Source organism: Pogona vitticeps, chromosome 2 (genome assembly GCF_051106095.1).
Source record: "Pogona vitticeps strain Pit_001003342236 chromosome 2, PviZW2.1, whole genome shotgun sequence".
NCBI classification, from domain to species: Eukaryota; Metazoa; Chordata; class Lepidosauria; order Squamata; family Agamidae; genus Pogona; species Pogona vitticeps.
Genome location: NC_135784.1, coordinates 13,961,358 through 13,974,114, shown reverse-complemented (window position 1 = coordinate 13,974,114; position 12,757 = coordinate 13,961,358). Strand labels below are relative to the sequence as shown.

General features: G+C 47.2%; 1 protein-coding gene across 1 annotated transcript in view; it reads right to left on the bottom strand.

Moving 5' to 3' along the window:
• LOC140703790 (uncharacterized) overlaps positions 1-12,757 on the bottom strand; it is a 28,126-nt gene that overhangs the window by 6,337 nt on the left and 9,032 nt on the right. The gene's annotated exons all lie outside the window — the stretch shown is intronic.

Genomic DNA, 12,757 nt, shown 5'->3' with positions numbered 1-12,757 from the left:
AAGTGAAAGCTGAGGTTGACTGAAGACACAGCTACATAGATTTTATTTGTCCTGATCTGTCTGTCTGTCTACCTACCTACAATATTTTACTCCACATACCCCTTTAAAAATGATCCAAGCTGGTTTATTTATTTATTCGTATTTATTTAATTTATATCCTGCCCATCTAGATTGAAGTCTAATTTATGTAATTAACAACACAATATTAAAAACTTAAAGCAGTAAATTCTTCAACTATTAAAGAAGAATAAATAACATTATTTTAAAAATCCTAGGTAAACGCATTAAAAAAATCTAGAAGCAAGGTGTGAGGGTTCAGTTGGATGGTCATGCGGCTCTTCCTTATCTCTAATAATTTAATCAGATACGGACGCCATTTAAAACGGTAAGTATTGAACATTTAATTTAGAACTATTGAATAAAGAATTATCATGAACTGGAACATATTCTCTCTTCCCTCTAACGGGTTGGGAAGGGCCTTCTAAATTTTTTTTCTAAAATGAAGGGTTTCCCAAAACACAAATTCCAAGGGCCTGGCTGCTCGACCGGTGACCATTCTTTCATCATTGTCCCCCTCTGTATAGGCAACAGGGGCCCAGACGCTTCTCCCAGGAAATCTTCCCTCCTGGGCCCCTCCTCCGGTTCCAATATCTCCCAGATCCTCTTGATTCAGACCTCTTCTTCATCTCCCATGCTCGCCATTCCCTCCTTTCCCTTCTCTCTTCTTCCACACTTGTTCTTCCGCCCCATGAGGGACTCCTTCGAAGTTTCCTCTGGAGGCATCGTGAGTCCATATTCCCCTCCTTTCTCTGTCTCCTTGATGGGAATGGATGGCGCTCCAGTGAGCGTTGACACCATCTTGCCTCCTGGCTCACACAGGGAAATATAAACAGTCTCATTTATTGTCCCCATCAGTCACTGGAAGAAGGTCTGCCTGAAGAGAAAGGTCTTTACCTGCTTGTGGAAGAAAAGGAAAGACGGGGCCAGCCTGGCCTCCAGGGGGAGGGAGTTCCAGAGACTGGGAGCGGTCACAGAGAAGTCCTCTCTCATATTCCCACCAGATGTATGTGCTGGAGTTGTATGACTGAGAGAAAGGCCTCTCCTGATCATCTGTACGCCCAGACAGGTTCATAAAAGGAGACATAGTTCTTGAGATAGCTTGGGCCCAAACCATTTAGAACTTTACAGGTTAGAACCAACATATTGAATTCTGTCTGGAAACAGATGGCAACCAGTGGGAGCTGCTCTAACGGGGGAGGGGGTTATGTGATCCCAGCAAGCAGCCTGAGATTCGCACTGCACCCTCGCTGGGTACTTTTAAGAACCAACTAAAAACATGGATGTATAGGCAGGCCTTCCCTTCCAGTTAATTCCTGTTCTCTTTCCTTTTTTTCTCTTTCTTTGATTTATTTTTTATTTTTCCCATCTTGTAGAATCATTTAATTAATTAATTGTTATAAATTTTTTAGAACTTGTGATCCTTATGTTGTAAGCCGCCCAGACTGGTCGAAATGACTAGACAGGCAGGGTATAAATACAATTAATAATAATAATAATAATAATAATAATAATAATAATAATAATAATAATAATAATAATAATAATAATAATAATAATAATAATAATAATAATAATAATGATGATGATGATGATGATGATGATGATGATGATGATCATCATCATCATCATCATCATCATCATCATCATCATCATCATCTTGGAAGCTGTAAAGTTTCAAAGCACTTCCCAGGGGCAGCCCCAAGTAGAGTGTGTTACAAGAATCCAACCAAGGGATGTGTCACTATGACCAGGTCACACCTGTCCAGGAAAAGCCCAGCTGAAGCACTACTTTTGGCCCTGCAGTGAGTGCCAAAACGTGGCATATGGGCATCGGAGAAGAGCTCCCTTCAAAGCGCTCAGGACAGCTGTTCTGCAAGAATTGCACTGGCTGCTTTTCTGCCTCAAGTCATCGCATTGACGCTTCCCTAGAAAGCCCTAACCAGCTTGGCTCTCCCAGAGCTTTTCAGAGAGAAGCTTTCCCTACATTTGCTCCGTCATGAAGGCCTGCTTGGGGTGAAGGCCCTCTCCGTGGCCCAAGGGTGGAGAGCAACACATGCTGTGGTGATGTGGAAGAGAGGGGTGGTACCTCTTCCATGCTGGAGCTGCTGTTGTTGCATCCCAGCTTGAGTAGATGATATGAGCTGAGCTATAAATACTGTATTATCAAAACAAAGACAAACAAGATGACTATTAACAGGGAAGCATGCAAAGTCCCATAGTTAGACAGTGGAAAAATATGCACAAATATAAAGTGGGTGACAGCCAGCTTCTCAGCAATATATCTGATCAGTGTGGTGCGACAGAAGAAGGAAGGAAGGCAGGGAGGGAGGGAGGCAGGACACAGCCAGTCAAATCAGTAGAAGTAATCATGTCCAGATCAAGGGAAGTAATATGGCATTCTATTTCTGTTTTGGTCAGACCTGCCTGGAATCCTGTGTCCAATTCTGGACACTGGAGATTAAAAAAAGGATGTGGAGAAGCTGGAAGGTGTCCAGAAGAATCATAGAAAAGTGAAGTCAGAAGGGGCCTATAAGGCCATCAAATCGAACCCCCTGCTCAACGCAGGAATACAATCAAAGTATATCAGCCAAGTAATTACCTAAGTTTTTCTTGAAGGCCTCAACTGTTGGAGCCCTCACCAACTCCCCATTTAACTGGTTCTGTTGTCATACTGCTCTAACAGTTAGGAAGTTTTTCCTGATATTCATCCGAAATCTGGCTTCCTTTAACTTGAGCCCATTGTTGCATGTCGTGCACTCTGGGATGATCGAGAACAGATCTTGCCCCTCCTCTGTATGACAGCCTTTCAAATATTTGAAAAATGCTATCATATCACCCCTTAGTCTTATTTTCTCAAGGCTAAACATGCCCAGTTCTTTCAGCCTTTCCTTATAAAGATTGGTTTCCAGCCCCCTGATCATCCTTGTCGACCTCCTCTGAACTTATTCCAGTTTGTTATCATCCTTCTTGAAGTGTGATGTCCAGAACTGGACACAATACTCATGGTGAGGCCTAACCAGTGCTGAATAGAGCGGGACTTGTTGAGATTTTGATCTTGAAATGTATTAAATACTGTATTTTTCGCTCCATAAGATGCACCTTTCCATAAGACGCACCAATTTTTTTAGGAGAAGAAAACAGGAAAATATAATCTGTTTTCTTCGCTCCATAAGACGCACAGACTTTCCAGCCCCCCTGTTTTGTGGGGGAAAAGTGCATCTTATGGTGCGAAAAATACGGTATGTATTAAATATATACTGAAAGTAAAAATGGCTGATTTAACCTGAGTCAGTTACCAAGTAGATTCATTTTTTTAAAAAAATTATTTTTTAAATTTTGAAAACAAAATCATATACAAGAATACAAAACACTTAGTAATACAACCTAGACCACAGTGCACCCCCCATACTCACGGGACCCTTTGGAGCAATACTTTTAATACAAACATTTTTTCCAAAATTGTATTGATTGTTCTTTCCTTTCATTAATACACATTCAATAAATCTACCCCAAATAGCATAAAAATATTTGAACTTATTTCCCCTCTGTTCATCTTAGGTTTAGTAGTCAATTTATCATTTAATGCAATGTCCCATATTTCATTATACAGTGGTGCCTCGTTTAACGAGTGCCCCGATTAACGATGAATTCGCATAGCGATGGCAAAAAAGCAATCTCTTTTGCCATCGCTTTGCGATGTTGCCTATGGGGAAAAATCGCTTTGCGATGTTTTCCCCATGGGTCCCATTTTCCCCCAGCTGAGTGGCGGGAGCCTCCAAAGGACCGCTCCCGCTGCTCAGCTGGGGGAAAATGCCGGCGGTAGCCTCGGAAGGACACTTCCAAAGGGTCGTTCCAAGGCCACCGCCGGGATTCCCCTTCGGAGGGGGCATTTTCCCCTAGCTGAGCGGGAGCCCCGCTGCTCAGCTGGGGGAAAATGCCGGCGGTAGCCTCGGAAGGACCCTTCCGAAGGGTCCTTCCGAGGCCACCGCCGGGATTCCCCTTCGGATGCCTAAAAGGCATCTGGACCCCCGCCGCCGCCGCCGCTTGTATCCGCCCCGCGGCCGGCTACCCCCGCCATGGTCGGACTCTCAGGAGTCCGACCATGGATGGGGTAGCCGGCCGCAACGCGGATCCAAGCCGCGGCGGCAGGGGTCCGGATGCCTATCAGGCATCCGGGGCTAGGATCTGCCCCCCGGCCGGTTCCCCTTCCATGGTCGGACTCTCAGGAGTCCGGCCATGAATGGGGTAACCGGCCGGGAGGCGGATCCAAGCCCCACCGCCACCGCCGCCGCTTGGAACCGCCCCCCGGCCGGCTCCCCTTGCATGGTCAGATCCGACCGTGCAAGGGGAACCGGCCGGGGGCCGGATCCAAGCGGCGGCGGCAGCGGTACGAGCTTGGATTCTCCACCCGGCCGGTTACCCCATCCATGGCTGGACTCCAGAGAGTCCGACCATGGAAGGGAAAGCCGGCCGGGGGGAGAATCCAAGCAGCGGCGGCGGCGGTAGGAGCATGGATCCAGCCCCCCGCCGGTTCCCCTTGCATGGTCAGATCAGACCATGCAAGGGGAACCGGCTGGGGGCCGGATCAAAGCCCCTACCACCGCCGCCGCTTGGATTCGCCCCCGGCCGGTTCCCCTTGCTTGGTCAGATCAGACCAAGCAAGGGGAACCGGCCAGGGGCCGGATCCAAGCGGCGGCGGCGGCGGTAGGAGCTTTGATCCGGCCCCCAGCCAGTTCCCCTTGCATGGTCAGATCAGACCAAGCAAGGGGAACCGGCCGGGGGCCGGATCAAAGCCCCTACCGCCACCACCACTTGGATTCGCCCCCCCGGTTCCCCTTGCTTGGTCAGATCAGACCAAGCAAGGGGAACCGGCCGGGGGCCGGATCCAAGCCACGGGGAGAGGGTGGGGGGATCCGGATGGATCCCACCACCCTCCCCACGCGGCCTGAGGAGGGTGGGAGGCATGGCCGGACTCCTCGGCAGGCACCGCGGCTCCGATCCGAGCCGCGGTGCCTGCCGAGGAGTCCGGCTATGCCTCCCACCCCCACCCCCACCTCCTTCGGCTTGAGAAGGGTGGGAGGCATGGCCGGACTCCTCGGCAGGCACCGCGGCTCAGATCGGATCGGAGGCGCGGTGCCTGGCAAGGAGTCCGGCCATGCCTCCCCCTTCTCAAGCCGCAGGAGGGGGGGGGGGTGGGAGGCATGGCCGGACTCCTCGCCAGGCACCGCGGCTCCGATCCGATCTGAGCCGCGGTGCCTGCCGAGGAGTCCGGCTATGCCTCCCACCCCCACCCCCACCTCCTTCGGCTTGAGAAGGGTGGGAGGCATGGCCGGACTCCTCGGCAGGCACCGCGGCTCAGATCGGATCGGAGCCGCGGTGCCTGGCGAGGAGTCCGGCCATGCCTCCCACCCTTCTCAAGCCGAAGGAGGTGGGGGTGGGGGTGGGAGGCATAGCCGGACTCCTTGGCAGGCACCGCGGCTCCGATCGGATCGGAGCCGCGGTGCCTGGCGAGGAGTCCGGCCATGCCTCCCACCCTTCTCAAGCCGAAGGAGGTGGGGTGGGGGTGGGAGGCATAGCCGGACTCCTCGGCAGGCACCGCGGCTCAGATCGGATCTGAGCCGCGGTGCCTGCCAAGGAGTCTGGCCATGCCTCCCACCCCCCCACCTCCTGCGGCTTGAGAAGGGTGGGAGGCATGGCCGACTGTGCTTGCAGCACCGGGCACCTCTTCCGCTGCTGCAAGCACAGTCAGGGCAGCCCTTTGGGAGAAGCCAGGTGGTGGGGGAGAAGGCAGGAGCCGATGCCGTCTTCCCCCCCTCCCCCAAGGCTTCTCCCAAAGGGCTGCGCCCGATAGTGGGGGAGAAAACCGGATAATCCGTTCCTATTGGAACGGATTATCCGGTTTTCAATGCATCTCTATGGGAAAACACGTTTCACTTAACGATGTTTTCCCATAGCGATTTTTTTTTGGAACCAATTAACCTCGCTATGCGAGGCACCACTGTACCAATCTTCTAATTTAATATCATTATTATCTTTCCAGAATCCAGCAATTAATATTCTAGCACTTGTCATAAAATTGGAAATCAATTCCTTTGAGCAATAATCAAGTTATATCTTATCAAAAATAGACAACAACGCAATTTTAGAATTGAATTCAATATCTTTTCCAAATATATCATATATTTCCTTAAAAATCAATTTCCAAAATTTCCGAATCCATTTACTCTCACCACATATGATAATATGTGCCAATTTCTTCATCACATTTCCAACAGGCCTTATAATAGTCTGAATATATTATATTCAATTTCACTGGGGTCATGTACCACCTTAAACTAATAACAAATTTTTTTATTCTTACCAACATTAATCTTAAAACTCTCATCTTCCAAATTTTTGTCCAATTCTCTGTTATAATTTCTGTCTTTAAATTGCATTTCCAAGTTGATTTCAAACCTTCTATTTCTGTCTCATTTTCCTCTTGTTCCAAAATTAGGATATAAATTCTACTTATTTCCTCAGAGTATCTTTCTGCATGTCTTCATGTGATGATAGAAATTGTTCGTACTTAGTACATTCTCAAGGATAGCAAATCCTCTAATTTCTTTCTCCATTTTTTGTAGGAGAAAATTAGCAGCCACACAAGCCAGGAATTATTAGCCATACAAATCAGGGCCATACTTGGCAGAATTTTCTTCCCAACATATATCTGGATAATTGAAATCTCCCATCACTACTACGTCATGTCTCTTTGAAAACCCTGCAATTTCTTTTTCAAAAGTTCCACCCGCTTTCTCTCTTGGATTGGGCAGTCAGTAGTAGACTCTTAACTACCAAGTTCCTTTTGCCTTTTGCCCCAACTAAATTGATCCATATGCTCTCGATGGTACAGCCAATCTCCTCCTCCTGTATATCTGTGCAGGAATACATATTTTTGACATATGCTGCAACTCTACCTCCCTTTTTATTCTCTCTATTCTTTTTGATCAGTTTATATCCCTCGCTTACGTATTCAAGACATAGGAGTCATCAAAACCAAGTTTCAGTTATTCCTATCAAGTCATACTTACCCTCCTGAATTTAAATTTCCAGTTCTTTTTGTTTGTTTCTGTGGCAACCCCAGACCTACTGGAGTATCCCACCCTGTAGTTATGCTGCCACCAACCATTCCCTATAAGGAGTCACACAGACCAGGAATGGATTTTAATAAATAAAAGAACAAGGTTTATTCAAACAACAAACAGGGTAAATAAAAAGATCAGGTAAATAGGATAAGGTAACGTGGCATAGCCCCAAACATACACATATAACAGATTGGTTCCCACAGAACCCTTTAAGGTAACGCACAGACCCTGAACCTATCAGTTCTGGCTACCTAGAAAGAAACCTGAACCTATCAGGTATGTACTAACTGACAAACAGTTGTACCCAGTCTGACACACAGACTCCCACACCAAACTCTCCACACAAGCTCCAAATATATATACAGTACAGCTCCTCCCCCCTGATGTCCCGCCTTCTACTCCCATAGGATGGAACTTTCCCTCCAAACCCATGACAGACAGGTACCATCAGTGCTGTATGTGACACCTCCCCTCTTTTTAAGTTGTTTTGCAGGGGAAAAGCTAAAGTGTTTTTCTCCAAAAAAACAACCAGGATCAAAACACAAAACAGTTATACATTATAACACAATCCCATACTTACTCACTCTAGGTCAAACATATCAATTATGCATTTAAACATTAATATTTGCAATACATTAAGTTACCTTTATTAATACAAACCAAGCTTGTTCAATAAACAGGTACATTTAACTTTTGGTCACCAAAATATACATAGTCCATGTTTCTTCGCCGTCTTCACTCGTCGGGTCTTCTTGACAAGGCGTCAGCAACACAGTTCATTGACCCTCTGACCACCTTCATTTCAAAGTCAAAGTCTTGCAGGTTTAAAGCCCACCTCATAAGTTTACTATTATGGGTTTTCATTGTCTTTAACCACTGCAGTGGTGAGTGGTCAGTGCACAGAACAAAATGTCTTCCCCAGATGTAAGGTTTGGCCTTCTGAATCGCGTATACTATGGCCAGGCACTCCTTTTCCACGGTTGCCAAATGTCTCTCACCTTTCTGGAGTTTCCTACTCAGGTAGGACACCGGATGCTGGTCACCATTTTCATCCTCCTGGCAAAGAACTGCTCCTACTCCGCTGTTAGACGCATCGGTGTAGATGATGAACTCCTGGTCGAAGTCTGGAGCACGCAGCACTGGATAATGAACGAGCGCCTCCTTCAACCTCTGGAACGCCGCCTCACAGTCGCTGGTCCACGGGATGCGGTCATCAGTCTTCTTCCGCGTCAGATCGGTCAGCGGAGTCGCTATCTCGCTAAACCTCGGGATGAACTTTCTGTAGTAGCCCACCAACCCAAGAAATGATTTGACTTTTTTCTTGGTGTTGGGTCTGGGCCAATCACGAACGGCTTCTATCTTGGCCTCTAGGGGTTTGATCACTCCTTTCACTATCCCCGGCTTAATTGAAAAAACCTTATGATATTTCGTGAGCAGCACTTTTAGTTCTTGCTGCTGGTCTTGGGTGAGTGCAGGACTGATCTTCACCTCATCTGGGTTAAAGTGCCTCTCCCTGGCTTTCTGGTCATACCAGGTTTTCTGTCTGACCTTCTGAGCTTGCAGGTTTTCTGCTGCTAGCTCTAGGTTTCTCTTCAGGTCATTCATTAAAGTGTCTATATACGTCACAACATCTTGTGGGTCATCCTGGGTGATCTGCTCCCAATTTTGTTTGATTAAATCAAGTGGACCTCTTACTTTTCTCCCAAACAAAAGTTCAAACGGACTGAACCCAGTACTGGCTTGTGGCACTGATCGATAAGCAAACAAAAGGGATTGCAGCTTCTGGTCCCAATTGTTTGGATTCTCTGCCAAGTAAGCCCTAATCATGCGCATCAGAGTCCCATTGAACTTCTCCGTTAACCCATTACTTTCAGGGTGATAGGCAGTGGTTTCCTTGTGTTTAATTCCACAGATTTGCCATAACCGTTTCATGAGCTTCGATGTAAACGATGTGCCCAAATCTGTGATGATTTCTGAGGCAAATCCCATCCTGGACATATACCCCACCAAGGCATCTGCCACTGTGTTAGTTTCGATATTAGTCAAGGGAATGGCTTCGGGGTACCTCGTGGCATGGTCCACAATGGTGAGAATGAACCGGTTCCCCCTCTTTGTGGCCTTGGGCAAAGGTCCCACAATATCCACTCCTATACATTTGAACGGGGTGTCAATCACAGGCAAAGGGCACAACTTCGCTTTGGTCCTGTCACGGTTATTCCCCTGCCTCTGACACACATCACATTGTTTACAGAACTCCTTGATCTGCTTCCCTATTTCAGGCCAGTAAAAATTTTGTGTGATTCTCTGCTGTGTTTTGTTCACCCCTAAGTGCGCAGCAAACATGTCAGAGTGCCCCCTTTGTAAGATCATGGGGCGATACTTTTCAGGTACCACTAGCTGACTTCTGATCCCATCTCCCCCATTTGAGATATTCATCAGGGTCTCTCTATATAAAATTCCCTTTTCCTCGCGAAATCTCGCTGGGGTTTCAGGTGTTAGCTGGGTGTCTGTCACCTTTTCAAAACACTTTCGGAGAGTGGTGTCTGCCTTTTGCTCTTGGTCAAATTTGCTGTCTGTGGTTAAGGTTTCTGCCACAGCTTTGGGACTACCCTCATCTGCTTCAACTTCGGGCTCTTCAGTACCCCCCTGAACTGTCCCCGTGGTAGCTTGTGAGCGTGTAATCACTAGCACCCGTTTCACATGTTCAGCCAGGTCATTTCCCACGAGCACGGCTGCTGGCAGAGTCGATGAAATCGCTAGCCGCCAAACTCCCCTCCAGCCTTGAAAGCTCACAGGTACCTCAGCTACTGGCAGTGAGATCACCTGCCCCTCAATCCCTGCCACCTTCAGGCTCTCATTTGGGATTATATACTTTCTAGGAATAATGTCTGGATGGCACAGGGTCACCTGGGAACAAGTATCCCTTAGCCCCCTATACTGATGGTCAAGTATTCCTACGTCCACCCCTGCGGTCTCAAACAATTGCGAATCTGTCCTCACTAGTAAGCAGCGCTTGACCTCCACAAGAGGACCATTTTCCCCAGCCTGATCAGCAGATGTAACTGGTCCAGATTGAGTAGCCATGGCAACAGGCTCCCTCAGTGGCAAGGAGCTTTGCTCTGTCTGGACACAGAACACAGCTTTTGGCTTGGTTCCACTCAAATCATGAGGCAAATTTCCCTTTAGCTGCTTTAATTTCTCACACTCTGAGATTAGATGGCCCTTTCCTTGACAGAAATAACATTTTCTGCTGTACTTGGCGTCTTTCTCATCTGGTTTTGGTTTTCCCTCCAAAATCTGAGGTCTTGGTGGTTTCATGTCTGAGAGCTTCCCTTCAACATGGGCCCCTCCCCCTTGCTGGTTTTTCCCTGGTCCCTGAGAGTACCTGCTGTAGGTTTCTTTAGGCTTACCCACAGTTTTCCCCTCAGCACCTAAGGGCTTCCTTATTTGGTAAATAAAATCTGCGATCTCTGCCGCTTCTGTCACCGATTTAGGTTTCCTCTCCCTCACCTGGAACTTTAGTTCCCCATGCAGGACTGAATAAAATTGTTCCAGCACTATCAGGTCTTTGAGCTGCTGGAAGGTCTCTGTCCCCTCCTGAGACAGCCATTTCTCTAGCAACCTCACCAGTTGGGCCCCCACTTGGGTAAAAGTCTGCTCTGGTTTTTTTGTGAGTGACCTGAATCTTTGCCTCAGCTGTTCAGCAGTTATCCCATGCCGGGCAAACACCAGTTTTTTAAACTCAGCGAAGTCCTTCAGCAGTTCCACTGGCATCTCTGCATAGACTTCTGCCAGGCTGCCACTGATTAAAGATCGCATAATGGTCATCTTCTCAGTTTCCCTTACTGAGAAGTCCACAAACGCTCTTTCCACGAGGGAAAAGAACACCTCAGGGCAATCTCCCTTGTGGTACACAGGGAATTTCTTCAGGTCAGTTTTAGACAGGCTGCCTTCCCCATTCCCTGGGTTCCCCTCATTATTATTGTTATTCCTATTCCCACTCATCATCTCCAGCTTCTTCAGCTCAAACGCCATTTTTTCTAACTCAAATTGTCTTTGTTTCTCTTCCCTTTCCATCTCAAATTTTCTCTGTTTCTCCCTTTCCTTTTCCTCCATTCTTTCTCTCTCTAATCTTTCTTCTTTTTCCATTTCCCTCACCCTCAGTTCATGCTGTTGGGCTAGGAGCATTTTCCTGAGTTCTGAGGTCAGTTCTCTTCCTGCACTGAGCCAAATTCCTCCTCAGAACCTTGGTCTCCCTGTGGTTCTCTCACTTCCCCCATTTCTGCCATTTGGCTTCTAGTCAAGGGCATAATCCCCCCAGAACAGGCTGCCTTCAAAAGTCAAGCCTCAAAATAAAACGACGACTTTTTTTCCTTTTGCCTCAGAAACAGCCTTCTATAGACTGCTGCTGTTCCTTCAGCACCAACTTGCAACTGTTGCCAGGTAGAATCCACCCCCTCTGCTAGGCCTCTCAGCAGACAGGCTAGATCACTGTTACTTCACACAGCTTTGCCTCAGCCCTTTCCCGCCAAAACAGGTTGCCTCAGAGCTCCCTAATCTAGTTCCCCCCAATCTGAGTTTGCACGTTCTTCCACTAGCCTACCTCCCCGTGAGGTAAACCTAGAAGATTACCTACGTGCCCTCAGATTTTCCTTGACTAGACCCCCCTTGCTCTGGGCACACTTGCCAAGGCTTTGCTGGACCACTGGACAACTGGACTAGTCGTATCCCACACGCTGGACACCAATCAATGTGGCAACCCCAGACCTACTGGAATATCCCACCCTGTAGTTATGCTGCCACCAACCATTCCCTATAAGGAGTCACACAGACCAGGAATGGATTTTAATAAATAAAAGAACAAGGTTTATTCAAACAACAAACAGGGTAAATAAAAAGATCAGGTAAATAGGATAAGGTAACGTGGCATAGCCCCAAACATACACATATAACAGATTGGTTCCCACAGAACCCTTTAAGGTAACGCACAGACCCTGAACCTATCAGTTCTGGCTACCTAGAAAGAAACCTGAACCTATCAGGTATGTACTAACTGACAAACAGTTGTACCCAGTCTGACACACAGACTCCCACACCAAACTCTCCACACAAGCTCCAAATATATATACAGTACAGCTCCTCCCCCCTGATGTCCCGCCTTCTACTCCCATAGGATGGAACTTTCCCTCCAAACCCATGACAGACAGGTACCATCAGTGCTGTAATGTGACAGTTTCCAATACTCCTTCTATTTCTATACAGACACCAGAGGTTATGTGATTTGTGGCCTGTTTGTTTTTCTACATTTTAATGAATATTATTATGATAATTAGTGTTATTGTTGTTATGATTGTTAATGTTATTATTGTTGCCTTTTTGATCAGTTTGGTCCAGTGTACAAGGCTTCACCTTAGAGAGCAAGTAACTTCTAATCTAACTGTGTAAGAAGCTTGTTACACTGCTCACTACCCAACAGCAATTACTCACTGGTAACTGTGTTTACCATAACTAGTTACTTCTAAGCTTTTTTTTCTCCTTGCATCCTTTTCTCTTTGACTCTTTCTGGAACAGCT